The sequence below is a fragment of the Onychostoma macrolepis genome, chromosome 14 (genome assembly GCF_012432095.1).
Source record: "Onychostoma macrolepis isolate SWU-2019 chromosome 14, ASM1243209v1, whole genome shotgun sequence".
NCBI lineage: Eukaryota > Metazoa > Chordata > Actinopteri > Cypriniformes > Cyprinidae > Onychostoma > Onychostoma macrolepis.
The window spans coordinates 18,933,735-18,951,044 of NC_081168.1; the positions used below are offsets into that span (position 1 = coordinate 18,933,735).

The 17,310-nt window shown below is 37.6% G+C and overlaps 1 long non-coding RNA gene across 1 annotated transcript in view; it reads right to left on the minus strand.

The window, feature by feature from the left end:
* Positions 1-267: 267 nt before the first annotated feature.
* LOC131553639 (uncharacterized) overlaps positions 268-17,310 on the minus strand; it is a 38,884-nt gene continuing 21,841 nt past the window's right edge. Inside the window, exons 2-6 of the long non-coding RNA XR_009274224.1 lie at positions 17,073-17,200; positions 16,565-16,703; positions 16,306-16,362; positions 9,806-9,895; positions 268-1,613 (exon numbers count right to left, since the gene is read on the minus strand). This is a non-coding gene — a long non-coding RNA (uncharacterized LOC131553639). The remainder of the gene's footprint in view (positions 1,614-9,805; positions 9,896-16,305; positions 16,363-16,564; positions 16,704-17,072; positions 17,201-17,310) is intronic.

The following is a 17,310-nucleotide window of genomic DNA, read 5'->3' on the forward strand; positions in this document are numbered from 1 at the left end:
ACTTAATATAATAATGATTTTTGGCATAAAAGAAAAATCTATAATTTTGACTCTTGCTACAAATATTCCCCAGCGACTTACGACTGGTTTTGTGGTCCAGGGTCACATATATTAATATGACTATATAGTAAAAAAATAAAATAAATGCATAAATTAAAAAACAATAATAATACTAAACATAATAAAAATGATTTACTATATTAAAAAAAAACAATAATAATTTACAGTACGGTACAACTGTGATATTACAATATTTATGGACATTTTAATTTGTTCATTTTCAAATATTAAACTATCAAGATTTTATTTTAGCAGAACATTTCAGGGAGCATTTAAAGCTGAAACGCTTCTCAAGAGACTTGATCGCTTCATATGATAACAGATTTAATTTAGGCTTTTTTTCACATTGATCAGCAAACATAAACAGAAGCTCAACCATACTTGCTTAATGATTCTTAGGGAAGCTCGAATGTGCTGCATAACACACAAGAATGAACCTCACTGGTTCTCACACTTCAAGCAAGCATGCTTCCATTTGCCATAACTAATGTGAATAAAAGCCTAAATTAAATCTGTTCATCATATAAAGTGATCAGAAAATTTGGACTAAACCACTCAATTCATATGGATTAGTTTTACGATCTTTTTATGAAATTTCTGAAGCATCAAAAAGTGATAGTCTGTCAGTGGAGGGACAGAAATCTCTCAGATTTCATTAAAAGTATCTTCATTTGTGTTCAGAAGTTGAACGAATGTCTTACAGGTTTGGAACGACATGTCCCTTTAAATTATAACCAATCTCAACCTCAACTACTAACTGAAATGTAACAGCAGACTTCTCAACAGTCCTGGAAAGAGTCTTGTCAACTAAGCATGGGTAGTAAAGCCCATAGGTGACCAATCACAAGTTAACACACACAACCTCACGGGTAGACTTACTGTACTGCACCAGCTCGTCTCATTGCTTTGTTTGGGCCTTTTCTTGCGGAGAAAAAAAAATAAAACTAAATTTCTGCACCAGCACACTAATAACAACCCACACACATACTGCAGTCCTCTCCCTCACTGCCTTCATCTCTCAGATCCCCTTGCTTGCTTCATCTCCAAGTCCCTCCATCCAAACCCCCAATGCACTCAGCATCTGCTTGCAGGATGAATAAATCAGTGCTTCTTCCCGGCTGCGGTCCCCTGACTGACAGAGGCCCGTCTTAATTGTAGCTGAAAGCCGGCTTTCTCTGTGCTAATTAGCAGAATGCGCTGCTAAATGATTTAAAAACTCGGGGCTTATACGAGCCCTGCCGATCATCACTTATTCACATGGAGCGCGGCACTTTGTGAGAACATGGCGCCCGAGGTAAATTAATTTACTCCAATTAGCAGGCCCTGTCAGCGCGCATCACTGTCTCATACTAGACATGCCTCTGAAAAAATAATGCACTTGTTTTGTCCTCTGCTTTGGTTACATCTGGTGTGCAGTGGAGGGGAATCGGGTGAAGCAACCGCAGGAAAACAGACAGCCCTCGTCTCGGACGACTAAATACCTCCATGCTGCTGTCCGAGATGAAGCGGAACAGGAAGTGGTCACTCTAGAGGTGGGACGTTCAACCACATGCCTGAGGAAAACAGAAAAATTTGGAATTTTATTACCTGTAAAAATGAACAGAAAGCAAAATGAGGTTTTGAGAGCTAATTCAAAGTTAGTTCAGTTAGGGGGCGTTCACACATAGATGGGGTGCAACAGAACTGAAAGCAGGGGTGTCGAGACGCAATTCGGAAAACCTGAACTACTTTTTAACATGACATAACATGTAAAAGCTAAAAATATAGGAGGAGCAGAAAATTAACAAACATACACAGCTACAGCAACTAGCACCTCCATATATTATTATTAGTTTTCTGATTATGATTGTATTGTGGTTGGGCACATATACAACTTACATTTGCGGTAACACTTTAGTAGTGACCAATTCTCACTATTAACTAGTTGCTTATTAGCATGCCTGTTATTAACATACAGTGAGGAAAATAAGTATTTGAACACCCTGCTATTTTGCAAGTTCTCCCACTTAGAAATCATGGAGGGGTCTGAAATTGTCATCGTAGGTGCATGTCCACTGTGAGAGACATAATCTAAAAAAAATCCAGAAATCACAATGTATGATTTTTAACTATTTATTTGTATGATACAGCTGCAAATAAGTATTTGAACACCTGAGAAAATCAATGTTAATATTTGGTACAGTAGCCTTTGTTTGCAATTACAGAGGTCAAACGTTTCCTGTAGTTTTTCACCAGGTTTGCACACACTGCAGGAGGGATTTTGGCCCACTCCTCCACACAGATCTTCTCTAGATCAGTCAGGTTTCTGGCCTGTCGCTGAGAAACACGGAGTTTGAGCTCCCTCAAAGATTCTCTATTGGGTTTAGGTCTGGAGACTGGCTCGGCCACGCCAGAACCTTGATATGCTTCTTACAGAGCCACTCCTTGGTTATCCTGGCTGTGTGCTTGGTCATTGTCATGTTGGAAGACCCAGCCTCGACCCATCTTCAATGCTCTAACTGAGGGAAGGAGGTTGTTCCCCAAAATCTCGCAATACATGGCCCCGGTCATCCTCTCCTTAATACAGTGCAGTCGCCCTGTCCCATGTGCAGAAAAACACCCCAAAGCATGATGCTACCACCCCATGCTTCACAGTAGGGATGGTGTTCTTGGGATGGTACTCATCATTCTTCTTCCTCCAAACACGTTTAGTGGAATTATGACCAAAAGTTCTATTTTGGTCTCATCTGACCACATGACTTTCTCCCATGACTCCTCTGGATCATCCAAATGGTCATTGGCAAACTTAAGTCGGGCCTGGACATGTGCTGGTTTAAGCAGGGGAACCTTCCGTGCCATGCATGATTTCAAACCATGACGTCTTAGTGTATTACCAACAGTAACCTTGGAAACGGTGGTCCCAGCTCTTTTCAGGTCATTGACCAGCTCCTCCCGTGTAGTTCTGGGCTGATTTCTCACCTTTCTTAGGATCATTGAGACCCCACGAGGTGAGATCTTGCATGGAGCCCCAGTCCGAGGGAGATTGACAGTCATGTTTAGCTTCTTCCATTTTCTAATGATTGCTCCAACAGTGGACCTTTTTTCACCAAGCTGCTTGGCAATTTCCCCGTAGCCCTTTCCAGCCTTGTGGAGGTGTACAATTTTGTCTCTAGTGTCTTTGGATTCTTACTGATTGTATGGGGTGGACAGGTGTCTTTATGCAGCTAACGACCTCAAACAGGTGCATCTAATTTAGGATAATAAATGGAGTGGAGGTGGACATTTTAAAGGCAGACTAACAGGTCTTTGAGGGTCAGAATTCTAGCTGATAGACAGGTGTTCAAATACTTATTTGCAGCTGTATCATACAAATAAATAGTTAAAAAATCATACATTGTGATTTCTGGATTTTTTTTTTTAGATTATGTCTCTCACAGTGGACATGCACCTACGATGACAATTTCAGAAACCTCCATGATTTCTAAGTGGGAGAACTTGCAAAATAGCAGGGTGTTCAAATACTTATTTTCCTCACTGTATATTGGCTGTTTATTAGTACTTACAAAGTATGTCTTCTGCAATGACCATATTCTACATCCCTAATCCTACCCATATTAATAAGCAGCTAATTAGGAGTTTGAGGCAAAAGTCGTAGTTGATGGTTTGTTAATAGCGAGAATTGGTCCTTAAAATAAAGTGTGACCACATTTTCATATATTATAATTCAAAACAAAAAAAATCTCAAGTTTATATATAAAAATTCTGGTGTTAAATTGATAGAAAATAACAGGAAATATTTCATATATAATGTGTATATTTATAATATTATTAGTAATAATAACAACAACATTTTCTCTTAACTTTCTATTTATCAAAGATCCTGGGGAAATTTTTATTTTTATTTCAACCAAAGTTTTATTTATTTTTTACTGAAAATAATTAGAAATGTTTTGAGCATCAAATCAGCCAATTAGAATGATTTCTGAAGGATCATGTGACACTGAAAACTGGAGTAATAACTGCTGAAAATTCAGATTGTATCACAGGAATAAATTACATTTTATATTACATTCAAATAGAAAACAGCTATTTTAAATTGTAATAATATTGCTATTATAATATTACTGTTTTTACTGTATTTTTCATCCTTGGTGAGCATAAGCGTCTTCTTTCAAAAACAGGGGTAAATAAATAAATAAAAAAAACATTTTGACCCTAAACTTATGAACAGTAGTGTACATACTGTATATACAGCAACCCTACATAAGACGTGCAGTTTTGAAAATGGATGCATACATTGAAAATGTTTAATTAGAATTCAATAGATTCAAAATATTGTGTCTGTCTAAAAAAAATTGAGAATAAATCAAATGCAATAATAACTGCATTGAACTGGAAGACAAAAAACAATTAAGCATGATGTAACAGCCAAAAAAAAAAAAAAACGAAGTAAAAAATAGCACAGACGAAACATAAGTCCTGTGTGATTGCCCCCTTTGCCAACAGTTGTTCTGCCAACAGTTGTAGAGTTACAAAAAGTATTACCACACAGAATTTGTACTAACTTATTCCTGTTATTACATAAAATACTCAAAAGGCAACAAAAAAACTTTCCCTAACCATTTATCATGAGGAAAAGAATAAGATTTGTTCTTTTTTTTTTTTTTGCCTGGCAGCATACAACCCTTATATTTCAGTTACAGTCTAGTCTCAAGAGACCATAATGCTGCTCACTTCCTGTACCTATTTTAATTTCTGCAAATGCATTGCGGAGGGCAAATTCCTCTTCCTTACACAGGGATATGACACGTCACTGACAGCTGAAGCAGCAGAGATTAATCTAGAACGAGCAGACTGTTAAAAGCTGCCTTTGCCTGCTAACGATCGAACCGACTACAGGTAAGCAGAAGGAGATGGAAAACACTACAAGGGCTCATCTTTCTCTCGTTCTCCACTACTACTGAAAGAAAGTTGATGTTCTGATCCATCTTCTGCTCTTAAGAGAAAAGCCAGCGCGCAACGCAGAGGCAAGAGCCAAAAAAACGGCTTCATCCGGCAGGATTCAGACAAATGCAACGACACGGGACAGGTTTGCTTGGAATACTTTCCAGATGATGTCAGACTTGAGCACAGGCAAACGAACAAATCCAGCCCAGGCATTTTAGAGTTATTTACGATTTCGCTACGATGAATCTTGCGAGTGGTGATTCTTTACGTGGCCCCAGGGATCTCAAAGCATTGTGGGAAGCCCACATTATATATTGCATCCTTGTTTTACATGAAAATGATGTTTCTACAAATGTGGCGCCTGATTATGGCCCTACCCATGCATAAGGACCTAGTTGTATAGGCACAGTGTGTCTCAAATTCTTTTTCTACAGTAAAGTACAGATGTAGTAAGAACACAGCAGTCAGAAGAACACAGCTGAAGGAGATATATGGGAGAAATCACTTTTAAATTAGGCTGATATTTCACACCCCACTAGCTTCCTGATCCTGCTGCTAGGTGCGGATGGTGTGAATAAAACTGACATAATGATCATATGTTCTCTTCAAATAGGAGTGACTGCATCTTTAAGTCAGTATGGTACATTATAAAATGATTTTTTTGAAGTTGTAAATAAAACCGAAAATTTTAAGTACAATTTACAAGAAAATACTAATTCAAATTTTCTACTTCAAAGTTCCGTGTTTAATTCAGTGTGTTACTTGCTATTTCTGTGTAACTGTCTGTGAAATGTACTAGCAATTTCTAAATTAAAATTGTTTCTATACCAAATATTAATAATGATAATGTCTAATTGAGCTATCAACATGTAGCAAAAATCATTTCTATTTAGTAGAGGAATTTGTGGAGCAGTCTTGAAGAGAACATCATGTATCATTGGTTACTTTAAAGACTGTCCTTTCATTAACAACAATTTAGAAGGTGCAACAATCTGGTACCACTGTACTCTAACCTTTGCTCAAAATGTCAATGTCCTACACGCAAAATCATCTTTTGCTGATGCATCTTCTACAGAAATGGTGGCTGACTCTTAGTTTTGATGATCATCTGAGCAGAGATTAAATCATAGCTTGCTTTTGGCCAGCTAATCTATGAGAAAATAAGGATCCAAACATCTGCATTAGCATTTGGCAACTGTGGAGTCACTGTTTTGTAACCATGGTCCTCTTCTGGCCCAGGTGTCTTTGTTGTTAAGCAGTTTTGGCTTTAGTCTGAGGGCTACACCTTTCGCATTCTCTCATCTTCAACATGTTTGCAGATTTAGGGGTCTTTGGAGGAGCTGGTTGGATGTGGTAAGCAGCATGTGTCAGTCTGAGGGCTCGTTGTATAGTGATGGAGGAAGAGATATGACACACGGACAGAGGAGGACTCGCGTATTAGTTGAGGGTGGGAAAACTGACTTATGACCTCCAAAACTAAATTATACGACTCAAAAAGACATAAAACATTATGAGGCATAGTCCAGTCCACAGCCCAGATTCTTTATTCTAATGCCACCCAAACAGAGTTGGCTAGACAGACTTTATTTCTAATGTACAATAGCAAGTCTAAAAGGGTTGTGCAAAATTTCTAATTTCAGTTTGAATTGATTAGTCACACCCCATAGAATGTTGAATTGGAATTTTAAATGCAAGAACAGTAAGAGGAATTTACTACATTGTAATTCCACACTACTGCTTTTCAACACCTTAAATTTTGCAACAAATTGTTTACATATATATAATTTGGAATAATTACTATTTATTCCCTGATATATACAGGTCACATTCAGGTCATATTATAAAATTATATATATGATTTTTCATTTTATGGATACAGTACATTTGATTAATTAAATAAATGCAGCCTTGGTATAAGAAACTTCCTTTGAACAACTTTTGAATGGTAGTGCATGTACTCATTTATGAAGTACTCAAAGTAAAATTAAAACATATCAAATTAAAAAAAAAAAAAAAAAAGTCAAACTTACCTATACAAACTATAAGGTATTTTTAAAAAAATCATAATTGTAAGAAATAAATACACAATTGTGAAATATTAAGTCGTAATGATTCTGGAAAAAAAACAAACCTTTTATTTCCCAAAATGCTCTAATTTACCGCAAATGTTGATGATGATACAACTATTTGAAAATCTGGAATCTGAGGGTGCAAAAAAAATCTAAATATTGAGAAAATCACCAAGTTATCCAAATGAAGTTCTTAGCAATGCATATTGCTAATCAAAAACAAAGTTTTGATATATTACGGTAAGAAATCTTTACTTAAGATCCTGATTTTTGGCATGAAAGAAAAATCAATCATTTTGACCCATTCAATGTATTGTTAGCTATTGCTACAAATATACCACACATATAATGTTTCTGAAAATGGCGTCTGATGCATTCTGAAAACTACTTAAAACTCAAATTTGAATTACAATTCTGTATGTTAGTTCAAACTGTACATCAAATTCAGGAGCTCAACTGAAACGTAGAATGCATTCTCAACTGAATTCTGAATGCGGAACAACTCTGATGTGTCCAGCATAACCATCACTCACGGCCTTCATCAAAGCTGCAGTGGTTTCAAGAGCTCTCCAAGGTGCTGAAAAAGCCACTTCCTTTTACCTGCGAGGCCCACTGACTCCATGTCAGGCCGTCACGGCACTGCAGAACTTTGAGCTGCCTCTTTTGCACTCATTCTTCGTCTCCTCCATCCTGAGCAGAGGACGAGGCCAAGCGGAGGGAGTCGCGGAAGACTCCGGGGTGTCTTTGTTTAGATTAATGACTTTTGAAAATGCAGCAGTCTCACGGATTCATGGCCAGTGCCCCACGTTGAGCTCTTAAGGGGCTGCTGCAGGAAGAGGCAGACTGACAGTTGGGCTGTCAGCATCATTATCTGGCTTGAGTCCTGCCATTAAGGTGGCAAAGAGCTGAAGGGTGTCACCCTCCGGAGCAGAGATTTAGCCTAAAGCTCTCATCTGTGCAGACAGCAGGCAAAGAGGACCCTCCCAGGTGAGAGCGCCGAGGTGAACCCCGTTTCATTACCTTTCTGCACTACTAGTACATCGACCTGTTAGTAACCTTACCGTGACAGGGAAAGAGACTCTGTTAATGCCTCTCAGCTCTTTTGTCTCTGTCTGACAGGTTAAACTGAAGTGAATATGGGGACGTAGCGACAGTCTGTTCACAAGTGTCCAAGCACGCTCTAAATTATGATTTCTAGCTGTATTAAAGGAAACTTTTCATGGCAATGGACAAATAGCTTTAAATGAAGAGAATGTCTCTGTTTCCCTTAAAATATACTCTGCTCAGATCATCCAGCTGCAATCTGCATGATTGTATCTAAAACGTCAAAATTTGTGAATCAGCCTTTAGTCACCGTTTCCATGCTATCGATCTCTTCATTGATTATTTCAAATATCTTTCAATATTTGATCACTTTACTCTGGCAATTTAATTTATTTACCCATTACTTAGTTTTGTATTTTACTATTACTTTACACAACCGTTCAAACGTTTAGAGTCAGTACACTGTAAAAAGTGATAAGTTGACTTAACTTAAAAAAAATTGAGGAAACCCGTTGCCTTAAAATTATTAAGTAAATGATAATTTAAAAAATAAGTTAATTGAATTGTCAAGTTTACTTAACTTTTTTTATTTTTTTATTATTATGTACTTAATAATTTTAAGGCAACGGGTTTCCTAATTTTTTTTAAGTTAAGTCAACTTTCACTTTTTACAGTGTAAGAGAAAAAAATACTTAGGGCTTTTTTAAAATAAATAAAAAAATAAATTATAAAAATATTTTTTTATGCTGGTGCAAAATATTTCCATTTCAAATAAATTGTTATTTGAACCTTTCCATGGTATCACGCTTCAAAAAATATATATTAAGCAGCCTAACTCTTTTGATCATTGATAAGAAACGTTTCTTGAGCAGAAAATCAAAGCATATTAGGAAGATTTCTGAAGGATCATGACAATGAAAATTCAGCTTTGGCATCACAGGAATAAATCACAATAAATAGAGATGATATTTTAATATAGACAATATTTCACACTATTACTGTTTTTATTGTATTTTGATTAAATAAATGAGGCCTTTGTCAGAACAAATGACACAAAACATTAAACAACAGTAGTCAAATTAAAAAATGTATACAGATCAATTTTATAAAATACACAAATAGTTACATAAAAAATTTGAAGATATAAAGAAGTTGCATCTGTGAGAAATAAATTCACAACTATGAAACATTAAATATTGTGAGCTATGAAGCCAATGTTTATTTTAACTCTAAGGTTGAAATGGACTTATATACTTCAAGTGGCATTGTAACATATGGATTCGCAAGTACCACAATGGAAATATGCCTATGGCTTTTCTGTGTATTTCATCCTCGACAGTGTTGAAACATCGTAAGCCTACTATGGTCATACGTTCCTTGTTAGTATGACACGTGGACTTGAACAGATAATGCTCTTGAACAAAATAAGAAAGCTAAAATGCAGTGCATTTTGTATCTTTTAATCAATATCAAGGATGGGCAACTCTGCTCCGCTCACAGATTCCAACCTCAAACCGTAAACCACGTGAACTGTGGTTTGTTGTTTTATATATCAGTCAAACAGTCTCTTATTCATGTGTGGTTCTTGGCCAGAAGAACAAGATGCAATATGGATTAGAAATGTCTATGGATTAGTCTTTATGGGATTTTTGGATTTTGTTTTAAAGTTTGTCAAATAAAACAAACAAGCAAAAAAAACTACTTACTTTTACAGGTGTGCTGTTATTGTAAACAAAACTTTTTAATAAGTTCTGGGTGAATCCAGAGTGGCAAGTTTCTTTGTTGAGAAACTGCATCTGTAAAAGAAAGAAAGAGACAGATATTGCATATAATAAATGTAATGAGTTTGTGGCACTTCCAGACCCACTTTCCACTTCTAAGCGTAATTTCTAGTCAACTCATCTGTTGATTAAAAAGAGGAAGCGATATGAAAGATTTAGGTTGTGGAGAAAACTACTTTCCAATCTTATTGACAAACACAAACTCGTCCCTGCTTGAATTAAACACTCAAATGTATCAATGTTTTCAATTTGACAATTAAAATGAGTTCAGATAAGCCACAAGAGCAGCCAAACCATAATTTCAGTCCACTCTCGTAAATGATCTTTCCAACTCGCACAGTCCTCTTGTCAGAGAAAAGCAGCGCTGATGTTTGCCACATGTCACGACCGTATTGAAAATCAACACGTTGTCATACACTCCATAAACAAGTCATTTCTGATTAATCATCTCCCTGTAATACACGAACACATTTATGGTAAGACTTTAAACGGTTCGGCTCAGCTCTACAGCCCAAAGCAGTTTGAGGTGGTTGGTAGTGGGAGTCACAGCTATGTAAATCAGTGGCTCTGTGGTTTTTTTTTTTTTTTTGGCGAGACCTCAGGGAGGAACGGCGTATCCGAGTGGGGCTTTACAGTTGGAAGCGGTCTCAATGAAGGCCTCTGTGAAAACCTACTCACCAGGAGTGGTCAGAATTAAGTGAATAAAATGACACAAGCCAGTTAGCTTTTCCACAGCCACATATGGCAGCTGTTCAGATGCGAGACCGCCGCCGCCGCCGCCGCTTCTCAGGAACGGCCGATCCAGAGCAGCTGGGCCGCACTGTTTAGATTAATAAGCTCAACGTGGAAGACATTAAGCACTAAGCGCTGACCATGCCAACTCCGGAGAGGACCGTAATGGCTTCAATATTACTGGGGCATGTATGAAAGAAACCTTACATTAATTCATTTAAACGGCCATTTACATCCTGTGGAGAGGGAAGCGGGTGCAAGTGCAGGCCACGAGAGGGATCTAGTCTCGCTGTCGTTGTAATAGGGTCACTTTGACGCATTGGGCCAGGTCCAGTTTCTCTGATAACAGTCGCAGGATGAAACCATGGAGCGGACTGCGCCTGGAAAACTTAAACAACGATCAAAAGTGACATAATTGTAAGCAGCACAAACTAAAAGGCATTTTTCATAAAACCACACCTTCTGAATATTCAGTAGCACCTGCTTTTCCTTGCACAGAAGACCTTTAGAAGCCAAAAATCTGGCTGCGTGAGACGCCAACGAGAAAGCAGTGGCGAAAGTAACAGGTTGCAAGACTAAACTCTGAAATTTTCTTTGTAGCCGCCCCCAAAAAACACGCATTGTGTCGCAGTCGGCTTTGAACCGTTTCTTGAAGGCGTCCCTTGCGTAATTGTCAAGATGTCCTTCAGCAGCGATCAATGGGGTACCCAGGCATAAATGGAAGGCAGTTTCGGAGTTTTGCGATGATATGAATTCTCCTCAACGTCCCATCTATCAAGATAAAACAAATGCTGCTCATTACTGGGAAAAAATACACCAGCGTTCCAGCAAGGGCAATTTTGCCTCCCCAAAAACGTGTGGGAGTTTTTAATATTGTGGAGTGGAGCGTGTGTCACCCAGGGACCCACTTCAGCTCTTCATCAATCTGCCGTTCCCCCATCCCTCTTCCTCCCACCCCCACGGACCTCGCCGGAGATCTACAGACGAATCTGTGCCTTATAGTTTTAGAACAATGCTCCTTACTGCTCACCAGAGAAATGTCCTATTTGATTTCAGGAGAAGTAAATGATCTTTTATCTGCGGTATAAAATTGGAAAGTTTTAGTGCCAATTGACTACTCTTGAAGAAAGAGAAAAAGAACATCTCAGATTTTAAAAAGACTACGATTTTGAGAGTTTGATTGATGTTTCCATCAAACCAAACCCACCGTTTTCATTTTAGATGCGCAGGGTGTTACTGTATTTATCAAAGGTAGCACAAAATGCAAAAAACAAAAAATGAGCATGAAAATGGATAATTTCACCTCTTATATTACCCTAGACAGTCAAAACACAGTAAATTAACCACCACTGGAACAGAAAAAATGTCTTTGGAGTATTTTGATTGTATACAATTGTTCTTTCTGTTTTGATATTTTCATTATCTTCATTTTCTCCGAATCTGAGCATAGTTGAGCAAAACGCTTTTGTCAAGATCACAGAATAAAACGGGTTTTCAAGAGTGTCCACAAGGGGTGCTAGAGAGCTGTGTAAAAGTTCAGAAAATAGTTCTATATAAATTAAATTTATATAGTATGTATATATATATATATATATATATATATATATATATATATATATATATAAAATATATATATATATATATATATATATATATATATATATATATATATATATATATATATATATACACACACAAAACTATTTTATAATAATAGTAATGTTTTTCTATTACAGTTTTATATCAAATTTTATTGTATAAAAAAAACTAATAAAATTGACTGAATTTACATTATTGCTGTTCATTTAGTTTTCAAACACTGGTCAGAAATCATGAAGAATAATAAAATAATGAAAATAAAATTTTAAAAACTATTAGTAATAAAACATTTATTTTATTAGTGCAAAAAAAAAATAAAAGTGTCACCTCAATAGAAAGTAAAAACGTAAAAGTAAACAGAAAAAAATAATATTTTACACATTTATAAGAATTAGCATTTTTTAACAGTATAAAAAGGATCTTTATAAATGCCTTGTGGTGCCACACAAAAGAAGGATCGTATTTTGGAGTCTGTGATGTCATCAGAAAGTTTGAAAATCCCTCGTCTTAGAAACCTGATTTCAGTCATTACTCAAAAAGTGCTAGTTACTGCATTTCACAGAGTACTTGAACTCAATTTGATTCATTCAAATACATTCTCTTATCCACCCCAATCCCTTATTATTTTGCTCAGACAGTTTCCTTATTACGTGTATCTGCTGTTGAAGTCTAGGTACACTGATTTAGCTTAGTCCGGAACTATGCCTCGCTCCCCTGGGGTTTGGGGATCTAAGCCATCTGGTTAGCGTTCTCACAGTCCATTTCCCCGTGCTGCGCTCTCCACAACACTGGCTGAGAGGAACTAATGTGAATGTGAGGGAGAACCATTGAGCACAAAAGCTCATTCTACATCTACACCAGGCCGAGTGGCTTTCGCTGGGTCACACACCAAGCAAAAAAAAAAAAAAACAAGAAAAAATTCTACGTAGGTTTTATTTAACAACCAGAGGAAGGGATTGCTTCCCGATGACAAGACTTGGCCTTAACCCTGCACCTTTCTCTTCGGCTCGTCGTAAGTTTCCTATCACAATGCGGTGGAAAACAGCCCAGGAAAGAAAGGGATTAGAAACCCTTACAAAAAATAAAAAATAAAAATCATTTCCATCTGGACAAAGAGAGGTGGGGGGCAGTGGGAGGGAGGCATTAGGAGGGGTGGGGGATTTCTTCCCAAAAAAACATCTGGAGAAGCAATCTGGTGTAAATAAGGAGACAGCGACTCACTGCCCACCCAATAAATAACACACCGGGAAGGAGCTAGTTCACAATCTGGGCTTCCCCGGAACATGACACTGAATTAGACTCAGCCAGCAAGTAGGGAATGCTGGGAACGGGGTGGATGCAAGTGCGCATAGGGCGTTTGCTTGCATGCATGTGTCTGATTTGCCCCATCCTGGTTTCGTCTTTTGGCTGCGCGACAGTCACTGGCAGGTAACGCACATTCTCCTGTCGTCCACACGGAAAAGTATCCCGCCTTCTTGGGTGATTGCGTCTGCCAACGCTCTCGAGCAGAGGTAGGTGCAGAGGTACGGTGCTGGAGAGAACACAGCTCCAGTCTGCCCCCGTGGGACTTTCAGCGCCTCTCTCAACTAGAAATATTTGTTTTCTCTGCTCAGATAGTGGTTTAGGTAAACAGCATATTGCCTGCTCAAGTTGGCACAAACATGGTTTGTTAATTACATTTTCCATGCCAGACAAACATTCAAAGTAAGGCGCAAATTTTGTGTACGATTTGTGAACAAAAACAAATATTTTTGTATCACAACAGCCGGTTTTAATCATTTATTACTGCTAAATGTTAAAATACTTCCTAGTGTCCTAGTTTAATATGCAAGACGACTATACGTAAGCCATCTGTAGGTTGTTTTACCTGGAAAGTATTTGTGGTGCTGTTAAAACATGTTTGCTTTCCGACCAGCACGACAAAGCAACACTGGCTCAACCAATGGTGTGGGTTGAGGGCGTGGCTATTTGTTCATCCAACCAATGGTAGATTTAGTTTACAAAGCCTGGGGAAATTCAGCTTTACGTTGTTCATTTTCACATATTAAAATAATTTATATATATATATAAATGTGCTCTTAAAATTTAAGGGGCAGAATGATATTTTAATGTTTTTGAAAACCTGCATTTATTTTATGAAAAATACAGTAATATGACATTTAAAATAACTTTTTTGTACGTTAATATATTTTAAAATGTAATCATTCTAATATGCAGATTTGCTGTTCAAGAAACATTTCTTATGATCAATGTTGAAAAATTTGAGCTGCTTAATATTTTAGTGTATACTGTGATACTTTTTCTTCAGAATTATTTGATGAATAGAAAGTTCAAAAGGTTAAACGACAACTTATGGACTGAACAAACATGGGACACTTTATTCCATCACTGTCAATTCTGGAATGTTTTTGACTCAGGATTATATGGCATTTATTTAAAACAAATCTTATATAACAATGCACTTTTGGTCAATTTAATGCATCATCGCTGAATAAAAGTATTATTTTTTATTTAAAAATATCTTGCTGACCCCAAATTTTTTAATAATAGCGTATATTTACATATAGTAGCAAATTAAACAATCACAGTACAGAACGAAAAAAAAATACAGAATGGACTAAACTGCACAAAAAGACATACCAAACAGACAAAAAAATAAAAATTTAAATGCATGCCTCTCCTGTTTAAACTTAATATTGTTTAATAAAACTTTTAGTCACATAAAAGTAAACTTTCAGTATACCTAGCGGCTGAAAAGCTGCAGCAGCCACAGCATGTGTTGATTTCTTGCAGCAGAAGAAGGCTGCCTCATGCACACTGACTCCCAGTGCCCAGCGGTGGCAGTGACAGAGGCAGATGGCACAGGCCCGGGTCTACGGAGAGGAACACAGGGTGCCAGGGCTGCACGGGACACCCGGGAGAGCCTCTCAAGGAGCAGTAGGCCACTTCTCTACATCTATCAGGGCCGGGGTGTTAATGAGAACGACGGAAGGAGGAACGCAAAGGAGGGAGGAGAAGAAGGGCGCATTGATAAAAATGACAAAAGAACAGATGCAGGTGAACAGGTGAGGGAGAGTAGGAGGAGGAGAAGAAGAAAAGTTGAATGACATTAATGATGGTTGTGAGATTACTCAAAGTGCAGGGGTGGGGAACGTCAGGTGTACAATGGAGGAAAAAAATTCCAGACTTGGAACTGAAATCAGGGAAAACCTGTGTTGTTTTTTAAGTTTAGAAAACTCAGAGCTGGTTTTACCACAGGAGATCATGCTTATATATCCCATCATTCTTTGCTCCTGCAGCTAGGTGTGTGTTTTTGTGCAAGCGGCCCAGCAGAACATCACACATGCATTATGGGATGCTGAGGGGGCGGGTGCAGGAAGGGGACAAGGATCATGAATATTTTATAGAACATGAGAGGGACCAAACTGGGGTCGTCAGGAGATCATCAGCTGAGCCCATCAATATTACATGACACTTCCACATTTATTGTTCATGGAAGAGGGAATGTCTTGGGAGGGGGTTTCATCCATGTATTCTTTTCGGATGAATCAGTGGAAGTCAAGGGAGGAAAGTTTTATGGAAGGATAAACTTTTTTCTTGTGGATTTTTACACATACATGGCTGACATTTAGCAGAAAAGCTCTGCTATAAGAATAAAACTTTTTAATTCTCAAAGCTGAAATTGCAGCATGCTGATGCTATAACGGGATGTCTTAGGAAGCTTTTGCCACCTGCTGATCACAGTTTCCGTTTCACTAAAACACACCAGATGTATTTCCCCTATTAATCTCGATTATACAATACAAAATCTAGCAAGATTTGACTTCAAATGCTTTACGTGGGAATTACACCAAATATCAAATTAGCATAAATACACACATGCACAATCCTGCGATATTTTATCTGCGAAATATCTATCTATAAATCAATAAATAAAACAGCATTAAAAATTGTATTAAAATATTAGATTATTAATATTATAGAATTGTTATAATAAAAACATTTTAAATAACCAATGTCAATTATGGAATGCAATTCATAATGAATAAACACATTGTGATTAAACTACTAAACATTTTATAGAATTTACTCACCAGTTGTTCTCCAAATTCTTCTGAACAATCCAGAGTTTCATTACTTTTATAAGCCTGCTGGAAATCAATAATTGAGCAGTGAGGTATAGCATGCTGTTAGATTTTCAGGTGAGGGGAAGAATTAATATTTATAATTCTGAAGTCCTGTAGTGTTCAGGTAGTACACCGTGGTAATGAGAGGACACACCGAGCGGAGCTCGAAAAAAATAATCAAGCTGTACAAGAACATGAAAGAAACATCTGAAGGCACTTTACTCACTGAGTATATCCTGTGTTTTATTTGCTATTGTTCACATCTCTGGTTTTAGGTCAGGACATTGTGGTTTTCATTGAGAGGTTAAATTTCTCAGGCTGTGGAGGTCTATGACGGACTCCTGTGAATTGATGCAGCTCACCTGCTGTATGAGCGATATTGTGGTTTATTTGAGTGAGCTTAAAACGAGAGCACAGAGTCAGTGTGTTACCTTAAAATCTCTCTTTATTTGCAGTGTGTACTTTTATTAGACAAAACACTGAATTTTCCATTCACACGCAACTATGTTTAGAAACATTATGCACACAGAAATGAATAGGACGTCTTTGGGAAACAAACCCACATATAGTGAATCATAAAATGTACAAGAACAGATTAGAGAGTAGCATACCAAGCTATCAATAATTCAAACAAAAATCGTGTCATAAAACTCCCCATACACACACTCAAAGTCTTGTCCCCACCTCTCTCTCTCTCTCTCTCTCTCTGTCTCGCAGAAGTGTGGGCCCCTCACCTGGCTTAGATCAACAGAAGTTGCTCAGCAGGTTCTCAAGTTCCCTGTGTATGGCCTGGGTCCACAGCTCTCATAGGTCATTAAAGGAGCGGCATGCTGCTAGCTCTCATAGCACTGCTGCTGGGTCACTGTACAGGACACACACACACACACACACACACTACTTAGACCTGCTCCTAATGAAACTCTCATGGCTTCAGAACTTACAAAACAGACCAGCTGAAGAATGCAGGGAACC